The 20,414-nt window shown below is 52.6% G+C and overlaps 1 pseudogene; it reads left to right on the top strand.

The window, feature by feature from the left end:
- LOC120381560 overlaps window positions 1-20,414 on the top strand; it is a 288,979-nt pseudogene that overhangs the window by 98,501 nt on the left and 170,064 nt on the right.

Raw genomic sequence — 20,414 nt, 5'->3', positions numbered from 1 at the left:
CCTTAATGGAGAGAAAGGATTGGGTATTAAAGGTCTCTTTAATTGAGCAGACAAAGGCATAACAAGACCCAATGGCTGGAAGATGAAAAGAGACAAATTCATATTACAAATAAGGCACAAATATTCAACAGCGAGGATGATTCATCACGGGAACAAGCTACCAAGGAAAGTGGTGGACTCTCCATCTCCTGATGTCATTTAATGAAGACAAGATGCCTTTCTGGAATGTGTTTGCCCCAAAAGTAGCTCTTCTGTCATACAGGAAGCCTGTGATATGCGGGGGGTCAGATTAGATGCTCTAATGGTCTCTTCTGGCCATAAAGTCGACTAATTTCTGACAAACTGAGTTTAGCATTGGGAGCAGCGTCTGATGTTTCCCTGTCCAGCCGGCTTGCTGTCTAGAACGAACGCTCCTGGAGTGGGGTGATCCACAGGGAGTAGCTCAAACCTCCAAAGTGCCTGGCCAGGGGCAGGACATTGGCACAGCAAGGGGGGGAGGGTGGCAGTGACACGACAAAGGCCTTTTGCAGGACCTCAGACTATTGGTCCAAGGTGGTGGGGAGGTGGTGACCTCACAGAGAGATGCTGACATCAGCCAGGCAGAACAGAGGCGAGGGGCCAGGGAAACCTCAGAGACCCCTGTGGCTTTGCTTCAGCAAGTCTCCTTCTCCTGGTCTCTCTTTGAGGACTGAGAGAGTATTCGGGTTCATGGACGTGAGCGCCAGGAGGAACCTCTTTCGAGTTTTCTCCTTCCCTTTGAGTGATTTTACTAGAAAACAGCCGTCCCTGTTTAGAAGGTAAGAGCCTCCTTTCTCAGCCTTAGCTTCTCCCTCTTTCAAGTAGGGATAATAATGATCCGCTCCTACCTACCCCACGGTGCATGGAGGCAGGGCCGGCTCTAGGTTTTTTGCCGTCCCAAGCAAAAAAAATTTTGGCTGCCCCCACCCCAGCCCTGGGCTCCCCCCTGGACCTCCCTGCCTCCCCAGACCTGGGCTCTGCTCCCTCCACCCACACCCCCTGCCATCCCAGCCTTGGGCTCTCCACTCCCAACCCGCACCCCTCTGCCATCCCAGCCCTGGACTCTCTCCCCTCCACTCTCCGTCCCCCCCCGCCTTGGGCTCTCCCCCCCACACACACCCCTGCAGTCTCCTGCCACCCCAGCCCTGGGTCACTGGTAACTTGCTCCCAGGGTGGGTCATTCAGCAGGGATTTTAGATGTGCACAGAACACAGACAGGATTGGTTCCCATATGGTTACAGAGCTGCAGTAAAGTGGAACAATTTTCAGCTTGTGTGATTGGAGGAGATCTGGATGCATATTATAAGACTGTCTTACCTAAAAGAGGAAAAGTTGAGGTGCCTTTATTATTCTTTTGTTACATTCTTTCTTTCTCTGGGGAATTTGCCAATGCAATATCACTGTCTTCCTTAAACAAATAAAACAAAAACAAACAAAAAGTCAATGGCTGTTGAAAATTGCAATTCCAGTCCTAATAACCACTGGGAAGCATTTCTTGCTCAATTTTATCCTACTTTTTCTACAGCAAATGACAGTGGATCAGCATATTTGATTTGGGAGAAATGAAGTAACAGCTGCCCAAACTGAGCTGGAGCCCTCCTGAATGTTGAGGTGTTCAAATCTGGAAGGCAGGCGCTAGATTCCCTTTCTGAACATTAGCTAAATATGGAAAGGAAAAGTCAATTTCTGTTTCCACGGCTCAGGAGTGGAAATCCTCCTACGTGCCTGGTGCTGTATCTAGAGCTGCCCAGGTCCAGCAGAGCCTCCCCTCCCTCACTTTTCATTTTAAATTCTAGTGGGATCCACGTACCTCCCTTGCCGGCTTCAGCTAGAGAGGGGGCCTGTCCATTTAGTCCCCCCAATTCCTTCTTTGGGGGCTGCCAGGTGAGGTCACACCAGTATCCCTCAGCCCGTCTGGGGATGTCTTCTGCAGGGGATGTCTGGGGCAAAGCTTTCTAGTCCAAAACGTTGGTGGTTGGAGGGGGGCGCCATTTTCCCCTGTTTACTGTTTGGGAGTGCAGTGTGTGAGTGCTGGGTGCAGTTATTTAGGGACCGCTGGGGCTTTGAATGTGGCTTTACACTGGGGGGGGGTGAGGGGGCAAGTGGGGAGCAGGTGGGCGAGTGGCAGGTGGGCACAGAGGTGAGCAGTGAGCCAGCAGGGGCTCTAGGGGTGGGCATGGGGTTTCTGGCAGGGGAGGAGGAGGTGAAAGGAGGCGAGTGGTGGGTGGGGACTGACTAGCAGGAGATGCAGCAGGCCAGTGGGGGCTAGGGGTGAAGAGGGTGTGATGGTGTGAGATGGTCACCCTATGGGGCCGTTTCTTCTCCGCCACCCCAAACTTTCCTTCGGCCCACAGCTGTTTCGGGGCGGCGCTAGGAAGGAGGGTTTGTTTCTGCGGGGCGGGCAGCGCTGGGGGGGTGTTTCAAGGGGGCTGGGTGGCACAGCCCAGGGGCGGGGCATCTCCTGGGGGCGGGGCTCTGGCACAGCCCGGGGGCGGGGTAGCTCCTGGGGGCGGGGCTCTGGCACAGTCTGGGGCGGCTCTGGCACAGTCTGGGGCAGGGCAGCTCCTGGGGCGGGGCTCTGGTACAGCCCGGGGCGGGGCAGCTCCTGGGGTCGGGGCTCTGGCACAGCCCGGGGCGGGGCAGCTCCTGGGGCGGGGCTCTGGCACAGCCCAGGGGTGTGGCAGCTCCTGGGGCGGGGCTCTGGCACAGCCCGGGGCGGGGCAGCTCCTGGGGCGGGGCTCTGGCACAGCCCGGGGCAGGGGTAGCTCCTGGGGCGGGGCTCTGGCACAGCCCGGGGCAGGGCAGCTCCTGGGGCAGGGCTCTGACAGCCCAGGGGTGGGGCAGCTCCTGGGGCGGGGCTCTGGCACTGCCCGGGGCAGGGCAGCTCCTGGGGCGGGGCTCTGGCACAGTCTGGGGCGGGGCAGCTCCTGGGGCGGGGCTCTGGCACAGACCGGGGTGGGGCAGCTCCTGGGGCGGGGCTCTGGCACAGCCCGGGGCAGGGCAGCTCCTGGGGCGGGGCTCTGGCACATTGTGACGCAGGAGCCCGGGCCCAGCAGCTGCTCCTGGTGGCCACGTGCTGCCAGCAGCGCTGGAGCCGCCCGGGCCGGAGCGGAGCCGCTGTTCTCAGCTGCAGCAGGAGCTGCCCCCGGCCCCGCTGGGCTCCAGGTGGGGACAGAGCCTGGGCCCGGGGCTCCCCTGGGTGCGGCTGGCCGGGCGGGAGGGGAGGGGAGGGGAGAGGCCGGAGCTGCAGGCGGGGCAGGCGGGGGGTTGGTCGGTCTCTGGGCACCAGGGGAGCGCCGGGGCAGAGTGTGTGTGTGAGTGTCCCGGGCCCAGGCGTGCGCAGGGGGGGAGCCCCGGCACCCCAATGCCCTGAGCCCCGGCTGGGGAGGCTGCTCCCCCCCCTTCCGTGGGGGCTCCGGGGGGGGAGGCTGCGGCGGCTGCAGGCGGGTGCTCGGCCCCCCCGGGAATGACCCGCTGCCGGCAGCTTGTGGCGCCTCCTCCGCGGAGCTTTTCCCCGGGGGCGGCCTGGGCGCAGCTGCGATCAGCTGTTTGCTGGGCAGGCTCCGCTCCGCTGCCCCCCCCCCCCGCTCCTGGGGGGCTGAGTGAGCCCCCCCCAAACAGCCCCAGGGGTCGGTGGGGGGCGGGGCCAGCAGCAGCAGAGCCGCCCCCCCGCTCCCCTGGGGCTGCCCCGCCCCGCTCGGGCTGGGGGCTCTGCCAGGGCCCCGCGGAATCGCTGCTCCCTGCCCGGAGGCTCAGGGATCTGGCCCCAGCAGCGGCAGGTGCCCGGGAGCCCAGCTGGGCTGGGGCAGGGGAGGTTGGGGGAGGAGAAGCTCCAGATACCGGTAGGAGGCGGAGGGGAGGAGCCGAGCTGGAGTAGGGGGAGGAGAAGCCCCGGACTGGGCTAGAGCCACGCTGGGTGGTTTGGGGGGAGGAGAAGCCCCGCTGGGTTGGGAGGTTGCGGGGGGGGGGGAGGGGAGGCCAGGCCAGGCCAGGCCCCAGCAGGAGTCCCACTGGGAGGGTGGGGATGGAGGAGGGGAGGAGCCACCCTGGGGCAGGGAGGAGAACCCCGGACCCTGGCAGAAGATGTGGGGCTGAAGTCCCCGGCTCGGGAGCCCCAGCCACCTTAGTGGCAGAAGTTGCAGGGCTGAAGCCCTGACCCCCCTCTGTGTGGAGCTGGCCTGAGCCCCTCTCGCTCCCACCCCCCCTGTGGAGCTGGCTCCCACTCTCTGGCTGTGGAGAAATTCAGCCCAACTCTCCCCATGTTGGTATCTCCATTTCCCCCCATCACCCAGCCATGAGTAGATTTAGCCCAGGAGGCAGGGTCAGTGTTGGCCCCATTGGGCAGGTGGGATCTAGGGCACAGTGAGGTGAAGTGACTTTCCCAAGGCTAAGCAGGGAGTCTGTGGCAGAGCAGAGACTCAAACCCAGAACACCTGAGCCTGAGTCATGTGCCTTAACCACTAGGCAACCTTCCCCCCGAAGGAGAGGGAACCTCCTCTGCCACTTTGAGTGTGTGGGTGGGAGCATCCACTAGACAGAGCTGCCAGGAGTTGGGGAGGGGGGTTGGATAGTTGGAGGGCTGATTAGCGGTTGCGGGGGCCTGTGGAGGGGGTGGTCAGGGGACAAGGAGCAGGAGGGTTGGATGGGTTGAGGGTTCGGGGGGTGCCTGTCGGGCGGTGGAGCGGGATTGGAGCAGGCAGGGAGCAGAGGGGGTTGGATGGAGCAGGATTTCTGGGGGCCTGTCGGGGCGGGGAGCGGTTGGTTGTGGGGTGGGAGTCCCTGGGTTCTGTCTGGGGGCAGGGGTGTGGATAAGGGTCAGGAGGACAGGTAGGGGTAGGGTCCTAGGGAGGCAGTTACAGTGGGGGGGGTCCCAGGAGGGGGCAGTCAGGGGACAAGGAGCAGGGGGGGTTGGGGGTTCTGAGGGGGGCAGGAAGGGGGAGGCAGTGGATGGGGGGGGGCTAGGGCAGGGCTTCCTGGGTGCACACCGTAATGAAATGTGCTGCGCACGCCTATGGTCACGGGGGTGAGCTACTTGCATCCTTTTCCTGTTTGTGCCATTTCTTACCGTCTCAAACCTGATAACAATTCTCTCTGGTTCTTCCCCTTCTCTCTCCCCTCCCCACATGTGGCTAGAAAATCCAAGGAGATTCCCTCGTTTTCCCTACAAGTATTGACTCTCTAGTCTGTCAGTTTCCCTAGTTTCTCCATAATTCTTAAATTCTCCTCAGCTTTGGGATGTAGACCCAGCCCGTTTACCTGCAGCAATTTGTCCTTGGGTAGGTGGGAATTTGCTGTCCTGTGTCACTCCCCCAGCGTGGGTGGTGGTTAGTGGGTGCTGGATGGGGGAGCCTGCAGACGTGGCTGCCTCTGAGGGGGAGATAGGGGGGGCGATCTCTGCCAGCGACAGGACATGGCCGCACAGGAGGGAAGGAGGAGCCAGTGTCCCTATGGAGCCTGCCCAGCCCCTTTGGTTCTGCTCCTTTCCAGCATTTTGTTCAGACACTTTATTACTGGGGAGGCTGAAAAATCTCCCTGTGGGCTTAGCCTGGCAGGAGGGGCCAGATCTCCCCGGCAATAAAGAGCTGGAGCATGTTCCCAGCATGGCAGAGCCTAGGTTGTGTCTCTGCAGGGAAAGAGCCTGGGGGAATCGTGATGTGACATGAACTAAAGCCTGTTCTGAAACCTCCACAACTGCCCTTCTCGCCCTGCCAGGCTGCCGGATGTCGTCCATGTTTCGCTCCAGCTCATCCCATCCTCCCATGGGACAGGGAAGGGAAATGGCTGCAGTGGCGCCAGCTCAGGTAGGGGTTATGGGGGGGTTGCTGGTGGGTTCCTGCTGGAGGGGAGGGACAGCAAATACACCGGAGGAGGGAGGCTTGGGCAGTCTGGTTTGGACGTTGGAGTAGCCAAAACATTCCCAGGGGGGAGAATGGGAGGAGGCCAGGGTGTAGCAAACCTGTTGGGACTTGTTCAATATGCGGCTTCCATTCTAGGAACAGACCCATGAGGTTGGAAGGTGGAAATGCTCTAATTTGTGGGACAGGAAACAACCCCCCTCGGTGGGGCTAGGAAAACAGACCAGACTCCCAGGGCTGGAGCCCGACCTGATTAACCAGCGGCTGCTGTGAGGTGTGAGGGGGCACCCACCAGGGAGGCTGGGGGAGGTTCTTAACCTTTTTCTTTCTAAGGCCCCCAACGTGCTATAAAAACTCCACGGCCCTGCATGTGCCTGGTTCTCTGCATATAAAAGCCAGGGCTGGCGTTAGGGGGCGGCAACCAGGGCCCCATGTAACAGGCCCCCCCCCCGCAAAGCTAATGGCTCAAGCTTTGGCTTCAGCCCCTGGTGGCAGGGCTCATGGCCCCAGGCTTCGGCCCCAGGCAGGGAGGTTTGGGCTTTCTGCCGTGGGCCCAAGCGAGTCTGACACGGGCCCTGCTTGGAGGCCCCCCTGAAACCTGCTCGCAGCCCCCCAGAGGCCCAGGGACCCCTAGCTGAGAACCACGGCCTTAGGGGATGTGCCTCTCCCCCATACCCAGCTCCAGGGCTGGCCTTAGAGAAAATGGGGCCCTGGGTGAACTCCCATCCCCCCTGGCCCTCACAGGCTCCCCACCATCATGTCCAGACCCTGGTGCCTCCCTCTAGGGCTTAGTTTGTATTGAAAGAGGCGCCAGAGCTCAGCCGTGGCACAAATTCAGCACTGGCAGGGCGGCCTCACAGCAGCGGCTGCTGGCCGAGCGCCCAGCTCTGAAGGCCATGCCACCGCCAGCAGCAGCGCAGAAGTGAGGGTGGCCTGGTGTGTGGTGTATTGTGCAGCCTTTGATTTTATGTAATGTGCAGTTTGCAATGTGGCATTTCACCACCGCGGGGTCAGCTCTGGTGGCGACAGTTTCAAGCTTAACAGAGTGAAAGTCGCCTCTGCTACTTGCTTCAAATGTACAGTCTCTAGGAACACACAAAGACCAAGGGTAGTGACCACACAGACATTCACAAGCACAAGGTCTAGTCGGTTTTACAAGTTTTTATTAAAGTTACAGTTAGGTTATGACGCCCCAAGCGCACAGAAATTCTATAAAGACCTGTGCAAAAGTAACACCTCTAGTTCTATTCACATCCTGACAATAGTATTAGGGTCTGATGTGTCTCTCATGGATTGATCATCAGTAGAGGGATGGTTCCTGCTGGAGTTTCCCACAGGGAGCTCAATTTTCCTGCTCTGGGCACCCCCTTTTTATAACATGATTCTGATTATCTCTCATTAGCATTGAGGTGCAACCTGTATCCTGTGGTTAAGGCACATTTGGAAACAGAGGTGCCTTTACAGAATTTTTGTATTTAAAATTAATCTTCCGGCTAATTGTTCACCCTGTTACCCCTTGGTACCTCTTTTCCCATCATCTTAGGGCATCGGGTTATTCCTCGGCCATTTACTTCTGTTAGCATTTCTTAGCTCCAAGGCCTAAAATAGCGAAGCTAAAATCTTGCAGGTCTCAGCCTACAGGCCTTGCGTTTCAACCCTATTTACGTAGATACCTAATACGTGATTATTCTCGCTACAGACCGATCAATCGATTCTCTATTTAGCATACAGTGATTCTATATGACATAACGTGTTAGTTATTTATAACACCACACAGTAAATGAACGGTAAACTAAAATCACTGGCTGCCATTCCCACCCTTACTCCTACACTGCTGCTGTGGCTTGTGGTGCCCGGCGCTCTGCCTGCAGCTCAAGACGGGCTTTGCGCTCTCACACGGGGGCTGCGTCTTGCCGGAGCCCCAGATACCCTGCAGCCCTGTGGCCGCTCCTGGCTCACCAGGGGCTATTTCAGATTTTGGGGAGGGGGCAACTTTAACTGTGATTCCAGGGGCTACTGAGCAGGAATCATAGAATCATAGAATCTCAGGGTTGGAAAGGACCTCAGGAGGTCATCTAGTCCAACCCCCTGCTCAAAGCAGGACCAAACCCAACTAAATCATCCCAGCCAGGGCTTTGTCAAGCCTGACCTTAAAACCTCTAAGGAAGGAGATTCCACCACCTCCTAGGTAACCCATTCCAGTGCTTCACCACCCTACTAGTGAGAAAGTTTTCCTAATATCCAGCCTAAACCTCCCCCTCTGCAACTTGAGACCATTACTCCTTGTTCTGTCATCTTCTACCACTGAGAACAGTCTAGATCCATCCTCTTTGGAACCCCCTTTCAGGTAGTTGAAAGCAGCTATCAAATCCCCCCTCATTCTTCTCTTCTGCAGACTAAACAATCCCAGTTCCCTCAGCCTCGCCTCATAAGTCATGTGCTCCAGCCCCCTAATCATCTTTGTTGCCCTCCGCTGGACTCTCTCCAATTTATCCACATCCTTCTTGTAGTGTGGGGCCCAAAACTGGACACAGTACTCCAAATGAGGCCTCACCAGTGCTGAATAGAGGGGAATGATCACTTCCCTCGATCTGCTGGAAATGCCCCTACTTATACAACCCAAAATGTCATTAGCCTTCTTGGCAACAAGGGCACACTGTTGACTCATATTCAGCTTTTCGTCCACCGTAACCCCTAGGTCCCTTTCTGCAGAACTGCTGCCCAGCCATTCGGTCCCTAGTCTGTAGCAGTGCATGGGATTCTTCCGTCCTAAGTGCAGGACTCTGCACTTGTCCTTGTTGAACCTCATCATATTTCTTTTGGCCCAATCCTCTAATTTGTCTAGGTCCCTCTGTATCCTATCCCTACCCTCCAGCATATCAACCACTCCTCCCAGTTTAGTGTCATCTGCAAACTTGCTAAGGATGCCGCCCGCCCGCCCCCCCCCCCGCGCCACGTCGGGCCGCCCCAGTCCCCCGCCCCCCCCCCCCAGCGCCGCCTGGCCAAACCAAAAACAACAAAAACAAACCCCAATCGCCACCCCCTCCCAAGGTGCCGCCCCAACCATGTGCTTGGTAGGCTGGTGCCTGGAGCCGGCCCTGCTACTGAGGCACCTGAAAACTGTAATGTTTTTTGCAGAAAATAACTTAGAAATTTGCTGACAGGAGCACTGTAACTAATTGTTATATAAAGAAAGATAAATATATACTGACTCCAATTACAGCCATGTATTAAGTTTAAAAGTAAATTTAGAACAATCAGGAGATAATACAGCAAGATATTCCCTATCCCAAGTCTTGAGGTATCCGTTCTGGAGCTTTGATGCAGGTATCAGAAACACAAGTTTGATACTTTGCACCCTATCTTCAGTAGCGATCAAAACAGACACACTCTGTTACTACCATTATCGCCTCTATTTTAGTCAATTTGATTTTCAGTCCACTGACAATGTATTTACTTACTTTTATATACATGATTATGTTTTTTTTCTCCTTTATTAAGAACAGGAATTAGTTTTTCTAGTTATTTTAGCATTTATGTTTACTGATCACAATCATGTATGTGACTCACTAACATCATTGCTATTAGTATCATACTTGGAGCTGTATTTATTTTCATAGAAATTTTAAGTTATTTTCCAGATATAACTGTACCATGAAGTTTGGGGGAGATGGGGCCCTGCACCTCCCCCACTTCCTGCCATTCACCGTGACTCTCAGCCAGCCAGTAAAACAGAAGGTTTGTTAGACGACAGGAACACAGTCCCAAACAGAGCTTGTAGGTACAGACAACAGGACCCCTTGGTCAGGTCCATCTTGGGGGGTGGAGAGCCAGACCCGGTTCTGGCCTCCCTCCATTTCCCCAGCCAGCTCCAAACTGAACCCCCCACTCCAGCCGTCTCCTCCAGCCACCCCCCGACTCCTCCTCCAGCCTTTGTCTAGTTTCCGGGGGCAGAAGGTGTCACCTGGGCCCATCCCCCTCCTGGGCTCAGGTCACATGCTCAGTTATCGACTCTCAAGTGAAGTCACACCCTGATATCCCATCCCCAATGCAGACAGTCCCAGTAAAACTCCCCCGCAACATCCCCAGCTCAATCCTCCCCACTCCCTGCTTTGTCACAGACTAAAAATACAATCTGAAGATAAATGATCTTCATCTGCACAGTGTCTGAAGTTTTGAGTTTAGCTAATTTTTTTAAACGAGCCCTGCTAAGGTAAGTACATGCAAAATGTACAGTCTGTTATTTGCTAGTACCATTTAAATAACGAATGACAAAGCACAATACGGCAATAACAGTAATAATGAGAATTACTCCAGCCAGGACAGGTGAGGCATTTTAGAACTCGTTACGCAGAGAATTGAATTTAAGCATAAGACAGAAATAAAATGATGAAATTCAGAGATCCGTTAAAAAGCTAAAATAACAGACTGTCATCCTGACCGAATGTGAAAGAATAAAATTACAGAGACTACATGTACTTTGCACCTTTTGACAGGAAGTAAAAGGAAGTAATAACAGTAACTGATGTGTCTGTGGTGGGGTGTGTGTGTGTGTGTGTGTGGGGGGGGGGAGTGTGAGACACACCCGCTGTCACTTCCAGCCCAGCGGCACTCACTAGTCCAAAGGCTCGTTCACACGGCAGCAGGGGCCAGCAGCCCCCACTCCTGACCCAGAGGCAGCAGCACAGAATCTTGTCCCCCCAGCTCAGCTCAGCAGAGACTGGGCACAGAGGCAGGAGGGTGGGGCCACCCGACATCAGCACCCCCCTCCCCCTGCACAGCACACAGGAGTGGGGGGGGAGACAGGACACCCCTGCTGGAGGAACCCCCTCAGCAAGGCCCCCCTGGACTGTCATGTCGTCTGCCCCCCACTAAGTCTGGCCCCGTCCAGCTCTTCACAATGAGAACAGCGCTGGGCTCCCTGCTAGCGAGCTCTCCCTGCACCTGCCAGGGCCTCCATCTCCTGTGCCCGTCTGTGGCTAGTAGGGGGGTGATGGATCTGCTGGGAGAGACAAGGGGCTCTCGCTTCGTCCCCTCCCCCTGGCGTTTCCTGGCTGCTCTGAGCGGGGTGGGGGTGGGACTCCTGACTGTGAGCCACCCAGAGCTTCCATTTGATTGGCTCCTCTCCCCCATGAGTGTGGGGCTGTGAGTGGGGCAGCAGGTACTGAGTGTTGGACTCTTGCTCTTTCAGGGGCCGGTGACCTTCGAGGAGGTGGCTGTGCATTTCACCAGGGGAGAGGGGGCTCTGCTGGACCCCACTCAGAGAGCCCTCTACTGGGATGTAATGCAGGAGAACTATGAGACTGTGACCTCGCTGGGTAAGGAGTCCTGTTACCTTGGTCATTACAAGCTGTGGGGTCTCTAAAGAACCTGAGCAGTAATAACTTTATACCTTCATTTGTCATAGAAGTTTTGACAAGTTTCCTTGCCCCCTGTTTTTTGCCTCATCTCCCACCCACTAGAATAATTTTTAGACATTTGTCATCAGTCATTTTAAAATTGCATTTAATGCGTCCTTATTGGCTACATTAATAACTGTAGGTTTCATGCCCTTTCCTCATTTTAAGAGGAAAATATGCCTCCTGTAGAATTCTAAATTGAGTAAATAGGTGTGTGACCGATGCAGGGCTTGTGTGACAGTCAGATGAGCTCCTCTTTTGATAGAAGAGAGTATAATGTTGTCATTCAGGAGCCCAAAGGTGAAAGGAGAACAGAGCCACGTGAGAGGAGGAGGAGAAGGGCGGGAGTAGATAATTCTGTGGTGCCTGGACATGGGGAAGGTGTGTGCAGGGTTAGAGGTAAGATGGAGCAAGGAGGGATGAGGTTGTGAGAGATGAGGAGGGAACAGAAGATGCTCCCAAGGTGCCGGGAGGTGATGCCGGCTGAGAGTAAAGGGAAGAAGGGGAGGGGAGTGTGGAGGAAGGCACTCAGGAAGTGGGTTGGGTGGGTCAGTGGGAGGAGGAGGTTTGGGGATCCAGAGCTGTGGGGGATCCCAGACCTTTAACCCCGAATCCCTACCCAAACCTTGTTCTAGAGCCTACACTCCAGTTTTCTTTCTGTTCAGTTTCACTTATATACATGTTTTCCCCAAATATTATTATTTTAACTCTTGACCTCCCTCTCCCACTCATTACGCCCTCCCCGTATAACCTCCCCATCTCTGTGCACAGAGACCCTGGCCACCGATCCTGAGTCCTTGCTGCATCCTCCCTCCCAGAGCAGGGCCCCTACCCAGGCACAAATGGGCACTTTGTTGATGATGTCACAGCCTGGTGGTGTAGCCTGTACAATTTTTACATCTATAAGATGACGTATTGGGGCACAACTTGCCCTTGTACATGGCTACGCAAAGTTAATTGAGAAGATGAAATTTGGTGAAACACACAGAAACTTGATTTAATGGAGACAGTTATAATTGAAATCATAGGCAAGGATCAAGCTGCATAATGTACCCGTCGCCGAATTGCTGCTGAATCCATGGGACCGGCGGACCTCCCGCAGGCAAGCCACCGAAGGCTGCCTGACTGCCACCCTCACAGGGACCTCCAGGGTGGCCCCCGCGGCTTGCCATCCCGGGCATGTGCTTGGATAGGGACTCACATGCCTCTCCTTTTCCACCGGGGTTTGAGGATTGCAGCTTGTCCTCCACTGTGTTCACTGGACTAACGTCCAGTTCCTGTGCGTTGCTTTCTCTCCAGGGGCTGTGAGCAGTGTGTGTGTGTGAGAGAGGTGGGAATTTTGGTGATACTTGTATGATGCCAATACGCACCTCAGTTTCCCTCTGTGGTTGGTATTGCTGTGATTAGAACGAGCAGGAGACATGGGGTGTTTTGTCATGTAGCTGTCATGGAGTGATATGAATGGGTCATTAAGGACAGGCTGGGACCAACCTACATCAATGGAATACCCGACAGAAACAAGGGAATGATTGTCACCTGTCCATGGGAGGATCTCCGCTTGGCTGAGTGAAGCATACTTGGACTCGTTATGTTTTTGGGAACAGGAAGAACTGGGCTCGCAGACGCAGGGAGCTCTACCAGAGCAAAGACAAATGGACAGGTGCAGTTAAAGGAAACCAAAGTGTTTTCTATAGCAGCCTGGCTCAAGGGCATTCGACAGTATGGACTATATTGTCTTCTTCGCTTCCCTGTGCTAATCTAAGGACTTTCCAGTGCTGTGTTTCGGTTCACTAATGAACCCTGCTATGTTTTAACAGTCTGCCCAGTGCCACAGCAAAAACTTGCTCTGTGCATTGACTGAGGAACAGTCTCTGAACAGGAGTGTCGTTCAGCTGGACCTGCTGGCAGAGCTCACAGGTTGAAGTAGGAGTGTTGAAGCCAGAGGACTATTTAAAAGCCCAGGCATTGCACAGATCCCATGGATCCATGACAGTGCCAGTGTGCCTAATGGGGAAAGGATATAAAACAAGACAAGGATCTAAATGCAAATTTTGCATGGTCCCCTCATCAGTGCTCATGGGAATCCCTGATCATTTCCAACGTGTATTAAAACCTTCCTTAAAAGCTCACCTCTTAGTTATCAGGTCATGTCAGTTGTTAGAGGCCTCCCGCTTCCCTGGTTCTTGTCACGCAGACAGCAAGCAGCAAAAGACCAGAAGTCCGAAGCACAGACAATGCCATGTTTATTGGGGTTAGTTTCTAAGCAAGCATATTCCAAAGCCCTTCACACCAGTCGGGCTTATCTCTATACTCCCATAGAGTCTGTTCCCCAGTGTTTCCTTCCCAGCTCTGATGCGGCAGAGCCTTGCCTGTGTTCCTGTTCCATGTTCCCCCGTTAACAAACATGATTCCAATTTCCCTTCCCCCTCCTGTTTATATAGTAATATTCTCAGCTATACGTTAACCAATCATTGTACTGAAATTTAATGAACCAATCCTAACAGATTGTAATATAATTCTCTAACCAATTATATCCCACTACCCTAATTAACTTACACCTAGCAAAATTAATTATACAGCAGAGAGAAACACTTAGAGAACCAGACAGATTAACAATGGAAAATTGTGGGACATAAAGAAAAAGCAATACAGAAAAGAGTTTCACAACCGCAACTCTTGATACGTGATTTCTTGCCAGACAGGCTGCTGTCAAACTAAGTTTTCTTTAACCATCTTAAGATCTGTTTCTCTATCTGGTGGTGATGGGCGCTATCAGGACAGGATCGACTTCCTAACAGCCCAATAGCACCTTATTTCAGTGTGACTGGTTTGGGATGTGAGGATGTGACCCTTCGCTTCCCAGCTTACGGCTGCCCCTACTGCTTAGCCAAAGGCCTTAGCCTAAGAACAAGGCCTCAGACTATCCTAGTGAGAGAAGGCCCATTCACAGGCAGACTGTGATTTTGATTCTTTGTTTTTATACCCCTGTAACTAGCTAAGTGATAAAAATACACCTAAGTTCTTAAAGTCTAGGCTTTACAGACAGGTCTGAATTTCTCTATTCTAACCCATTCTGTGTCTGTCTTGTGTATTTAGATTGTAAATTCTTCAGGGCATGGGCCATCTACTGTTCTGTGTTTGTACTTTGCCTAGCACAATGGGGACTCACTGTTAGTTCGTTCTTAGGCACTAAGGTAATGAATATGATTAACAACTCTCCTGCCACTTTGAGCCAAGGAAGCTGGCCTTGGGATGTTACTGCTTAAAAATGAGCCGGGGGTAAAACCATGGAATATTCTTTGTGACAAGTATCCCACAAATTCCACTGACTTCCCTTATTTTCTTTGCCTGCAGTAGGGCTTCCAGATTCCAAACCTGATGTGATCTCCCGGCTGGAACGAGAGGAAGAGCCGTGGGTCCCAGATCTCCAGGGCGCTGAGAAAGAAGTGCTCCTGAGAGCTGCCTGCACAGGTAGGGAATTGGGATTCCCTCAAAAACTGTCTGTGATTTCAGGAAACATTTGGGATGCCCTACAAAGACCCTATGAGCCCTCCAAGTTCAGGATTGTTCCCTGCAGATGTGACTCATGGCTTCCCACCTATGCTCTGACAAGTGGCAGCAGGTCCCTGCCCAATGTAGCTTTCAACTGAGTGTTCTGGTGAAAATCAGCACCTGATAGGTTTGATCTCTCCCACACACATTTTGGTTTGTTCATCCCTTTTACCATTCCTCTCTCTGAGATTTCCTTTCTCTCCGGTGCAGGTAGTGACCTATGTCTGCATTGGCTCAGTCTCCCATCAGGTGATGGGATGGTGAGTGAGAATGAGGAGCAGAAACCCCAGCAGGAAGATGCTGAGCAAGTAGAACCACATGGAACGCTGTCAGGAAGATCCAAAGGGAACGTTTCCGGGAGTTGTGCACTCCCAGAAAAAGAAACAGCCTGTGAGACTCAGCAGAGGTCAGAAGAAAACTTAAGTAGCCACTCAGATCTTATTCCACACGAGAGAATCAACTTGGAACAGACATGCTACACATGCCATGAGTGTGGGAAAAGCTTCAATGGGAGCTCAGACCTTGTCACTCATCAGAGAATGCACAGAGGAGAGAGACCCTACATGTGCTCCGAGTGCGGGAAAAGCTTCAGTCAGAGCTCTACCCTTATCACACACTGGAGAACCCACACTGGAGAGAAACCCTACATGTGCTCTGAGTGCGGGAAATGTTTCAATCAAAGCTCTGCCCTTATCACACATCGGAGAATCCACACAGGTGAGAAACCTTATGGATGTTCTGAGTGTGGGAAACACTTCCTTGATAGTTCAACCCTCATCTCACATCAGCGAATTCACACAGGAGAGAGACCCTACACGTGCTCTGAGTGCGGGAAAAGCTTTAGTCGGCACTCACACCTTATCACACATCTTAGAATCCACACAGGAGAGATGCCCTATACGTGCTCTGAGTGCGGGAAATGCTTCACTGATAGTTCAGCCCTCATATCACATCAGAGAATCCACACAGGGGAGATGCCCTATACATGCTCCGAGTGTGGGAAACGCTTCAATTGGAGCTCACACCTTATCACACACAGGAGAATCCACACAGGTGAGAAACCTTTTGGATGCTCTGAGTGTGGAAAAAGCTTCAGTCAGCACTCCCACCTTCTCACACATTGTAGAATCCACACAGGAGAGAAACCCTACACGTGCTCTGAGTGTGGGAAAAGCTTCAGTTGGAGCTCACACCTTATCAGGCATCAGAAAATCCACGTAAGAGAGAAATGTAATAAATGCCTTGACTAGGGCTGAGCAAAGATATATATTTTTTTTAATCACATTTGCTGATTCCCCCATAGTGATGTTTGCACCATCTTCACCGTAGTAGCTCAGCTCTCCCAGATGAGTTGCCTGCTTCTGCCTTTTCCAACTCACCCTTCTTTGGGGTCAGTCCTGTGATCTTTTCTGTTGAGCCGTAGGAGTGTATGTCATAGAACCATAGAATATCAGGGTTGGAAGGGACCTCAGTCCATTCCCCTGCTGAAAGCAGGACCAACCCCAACTAAATCAACCCAGCCAGGGCTTTGTCAAGCCAGGCCTTAAAAATCTCTCAGGATGGAGATTCCACCACCTCCCTAGGTAACCCATTCCAGTGCTTCACCACCACCTTAGCAAAATTAGTTTCCTAATATCCAACCTAGATGGCTCCCACTGCAACTTGAGACCATTGCTCCTTGTTCTGTCATCTGCTACCACTGAAAACAGCCAAGCTCCATCAGCTCCAGGTGGGAGAGAGGTTTGATTCCCAACAAGCTACACTGAGGCAAAAACTACCTGTGCCTGACATCCACTAGGGCTGTACATGGTGTTGGCTGCTCAAGTTAGTGATCTTGGTGTAAAAAGACAATTATAGTTGTAGAGCAGATGCAGTCCAGGTGCAGTGGCTGCCATTAGGTTTCCCCTTGTCCTGACCTAAACTGCATCACTTTTCCTAGTGTAAACAAACCCTGAGCATCACGGTTATACTGTTCCCCCTTTTCACAGCAATTGTTAGTCATCGAGTTCCCCCTTTGGGAACAAATTGTTTCATTTCCCTGTTGCTCTGATGTTGGTTCAGGTTGTGCTGGGGAGCAGATATTTTTACTACCATTTTCCTCACTTAAACTATATTGAACTATAACAAAGAGCAGGAACAGGGCAGGGATAGGGGAAAATGTCATTTCACCCTCTGTAACAATAGGAGATAAGGGAATCCCTCTGACTTACCCTATTCCCAATCACCATCCCAATCCCCCTGTTGTGCAGTTGGTTAGGTCAATCTTTTTTCTAAAGGGCTGGGAAGATGATACCCTAGTAAATGACTTGGAACTAAGCAAAATACCCATGCATTGGGTTCCCAAAGCCGTTGTGGCCCAGGCCCTATCGCTCCTGAAGATATCTCCTTCCTAATCAGGTGCATGTTGTCTATTTGGGAAATGCAATCCCTTTCTAGGTAGAGATGGGGAAAAATGGAGGTGACATTTCTGTTCAGCTCACCGCTGGGAGATGCTGCAAATGTGTAGAAATTGAAACCCATGTTGAATGTGATAGAGCTGCAGAAAGATACCTATTTTTAATAGAGACCTGATATTTGGTATCTTACAGGGATTCTAAGCCGCACCTGAATTTAGTTCGTAATTTAAATCTGTGCCACCAGATTAAAGAAATAAAAGGGCACAGTAGGGGGAGTTGTACCTCACTGTCGCTACTGATCTGTTGTGTGGTTGGTGAAGAATTCTACGCCAGAGAAGTGTAAAATTACTCCAAGTAAGGTCAAAGATTTGACAAGAACTCAGGTAGAAATTGCAGGTAGTGGTGATTGATTTTCACCCCAGATGTGGAAGCTATGGTGTTTTTAGAATCCTGCTCCCTAGTTAAGTGGCATTGATCACTATCCTAAAGGACGCCATGATTAAACTGGGCTCAACTGTCTTTTACCATCTGATTCCAAAGTTAGATGAAGCACAGAGAGAAACAGCTGATTCCTTCAGAGCCATTCCATGCCTATGGGTCCCAATCTGGCTGCCTTGTTGGACAAGGAGCACTTCCTTGCTGGCCAAACAATGGTAGCCAGTGAGGGAATGTATCAGATGCGAAGTTCAGACTGCAGGATACTTGAATGCTGAGTCCAGAGTCTGTGGTTTGGTCTCTTAGGGCAGGTCTATGCTACCCACCGGATCAGCGGGTAGCGATCGATCTATTGGGGTGTTGATTTATCGCATCTAGTCTAGACATGATAAATCAATCCCTGAGCGCTCTCCCGTCGACTCTGGTACTCCAGCACCGCGAGAGGCGCAAGCGGAGTAGACGGGAGCAGCAGCAGTCGACTCAGCGCTGTGAAGATGCCGAGGTAAGTCGACCTACATACGTCGACTTCAGCTCTGCTATTCCCGTAGCTGAAGTTGTGTATCTTAGATCAATCCCCCCTCCTAGTGTAGACCTGTCGTTAGTTTTTCTCTTGAGTCTAATGCATTTGTATCGCCTCTCTGCCTCCTGCTTCTTTGAAAAATTAGTGTGAAAATAGAGCACAGGTGGTTCTAATTCCTCAGCATCTTCCTGCTGGGGTTTCCCCTCCTCATTCTCACTCATGGTCCCATCACCCAATGGGAGACAGAGAGAATGAGACATAGGTCACACCCTGCACTTGAGAGAGAGGAAATCTGTGCCAGTACCTGGTTCCTAAACTGCAGTTACAGTTCCTACTCCGGGCGAATCCAAAGCCCGAGAGGTGCAGAGATCCAACCCCTTATTATCTTAGAAACGTTTTGTTCCCTTTTCTATTTTTTCGTCTGTTTCTTTTTATGAAGTTGGAGACCTCCCAGTCTTTCTATTTGATAGCCTTAAAACCCTGCCCTATGGAATGACAGAACGCATGCTCCTCACCTGTGCAAGCATTGCAAGGAATTGAGTGGTCAGATACATATTGTTCAGCGAGAGCTATTTGAATTCTTTTACTAATGTGTCTCTTAAGGTCTGTATGTATTTTAGGGCGAGGAGAAGTATTAGCTACAGAATAGTTTTCTCCTTAGTTTTCACTAATTAGCGTTGAGGTTGTGGGCTAAATGTCAGCAATGATTTGGTTTCGGTATTGAAATATTCAGCTGGGTAAATCTGGGTTGCACTGCCTGGGTCAGAATCTCTGATTGGGGTTTCGGCATCACTAAATGTGCACGTGCCTTCCTGGGTTGCTCTTTTAGGATTTATAGGGGTTGGTTTTTCTGCTGTATTAATCTGATGGTTGGACTAAATTGACGACTTGATTCCAACGCAATATCCTTGTTAACTCATTGATTTCCTGATTTGCCCTGAACTTTATCACTGTGTTGTTTAACCCTTAGCTGAGTGGTGTCTATAGTCATTTAGCCTTAGTGACGTGCGCTCTTGGCTTTATTTGTTCATGTTAATAAAACCTGTAACTGGGAAATTGAGTCATTTCTTTCAATAAGCAATGGAGGCTGGAACTTTTCTTTGTATATTTCCCTTTAATTCAATCTCCATTTTCTTCATTTCACACTGTTCTAAGTTAAGGAACGTGGAGCAACAAAAACTGACACACACCTGTTGCTGCCCCTTTCTGTGCCCATCCAGCAGGAGCAGAGAACAAACCCCTCCTGGAGCCGGGATTGTCACACTGGACTGGAAATACAGACGCGTGTCCCCAAGCTTTGCTGTCTTTCTCCAATCATGGCATACGGGTGACACCCGCACCTACTTGTAATCATGCCTGGCAGGAAGGAGATCCCTATGTGCATTGCCTTGGGAGCAGGGGGATCTGGGAGACACTGGGGGGGCTATTTACCCAGAGCTCAGGAGCAATCTGCTCAGGGGTGATGCAGTAGAAAAGAGCTGGGTGCTGTTTTCCCCACTTATTTCTCCTTATCCCCTTTCAGTCTCTCCTCTTTCCCTTTCTTCCCCCTCCCCCACCCTCTGGCAGGGAGACTTGGTCACTTCCCTGCTCCCAGGGGTGCTCACTCTCCCATAGCTGGATTGGCCCCTGCGAGTGCTAATAGGAGCGAGAGCCTGGGTGCGGGTCAGTTCCTGCAGCGGCTCTGGGACACACAGGGGCAGGAGGAGGAGCAGAGATGGGGCTAGTTCCAACCTCAGACAGTCCCTGGCCCGGTGAGTGCGGCAGCTGCAGCCTGGGTTGGGCTTGAAGGAGCCAGGAAGGGGCTGGAGCAGTGGGGGGCTGGTAGGAAGGAAGCAGGAAAAACAAGGAAAAGAGCTGTGGGGCAGCTCCTGGTGGCCGGGCTTTGTAAGGTACGAGTCACTGCTGATGCTGCTGCCTCCAGTGTGCGCTGGGAGCCGGGGCTGAGCTCCGGGCTGCTGATGCGGCCCCAGAGGGGCTGCTCCAGGGACAGACTTTCACTGAAGCACTTTCTCTGCCCATCCGAGGTGGGGAATTTCTCCAGCTGGACCCAGTCCCAGGCTCTGCTGCAGCCCCAGGCCAGGGGCAAGGACCAGAGGGACCCCAGGGGCAGCCCTGGGTGGGCAGAAGAGAGACTCCACACACAGGTCCCAGAAGCTGAGGGTCTCGCAGCCCTTGGGGATCTGCTCTTGGGTGGGGTCTGGACAGCGATGGAGCCCCTGCCTCATGCTGCCTCAGGTGC

This window comes from Mauremys reevesii, linkage group 14 (assembly GCF_016161935.1).
Source record: "Mauremys reevesii isolate NIE-2019 linkage group 14, ASM1616193v1, whole genome shotgun sequence".
In the NCBI taxonomy this organism is placed as follows: domain Eukaryota; kingdom Metazoa; phylum Chordata; order Testudines; family Geoemydidae; genus Mauremys; species Mauremys reevesii.
The sequence above is the reverse complement of the archived record's forward strand: the minus strand, read 5'-3'. Positions and strand labels throughout refer to the sequence as shown.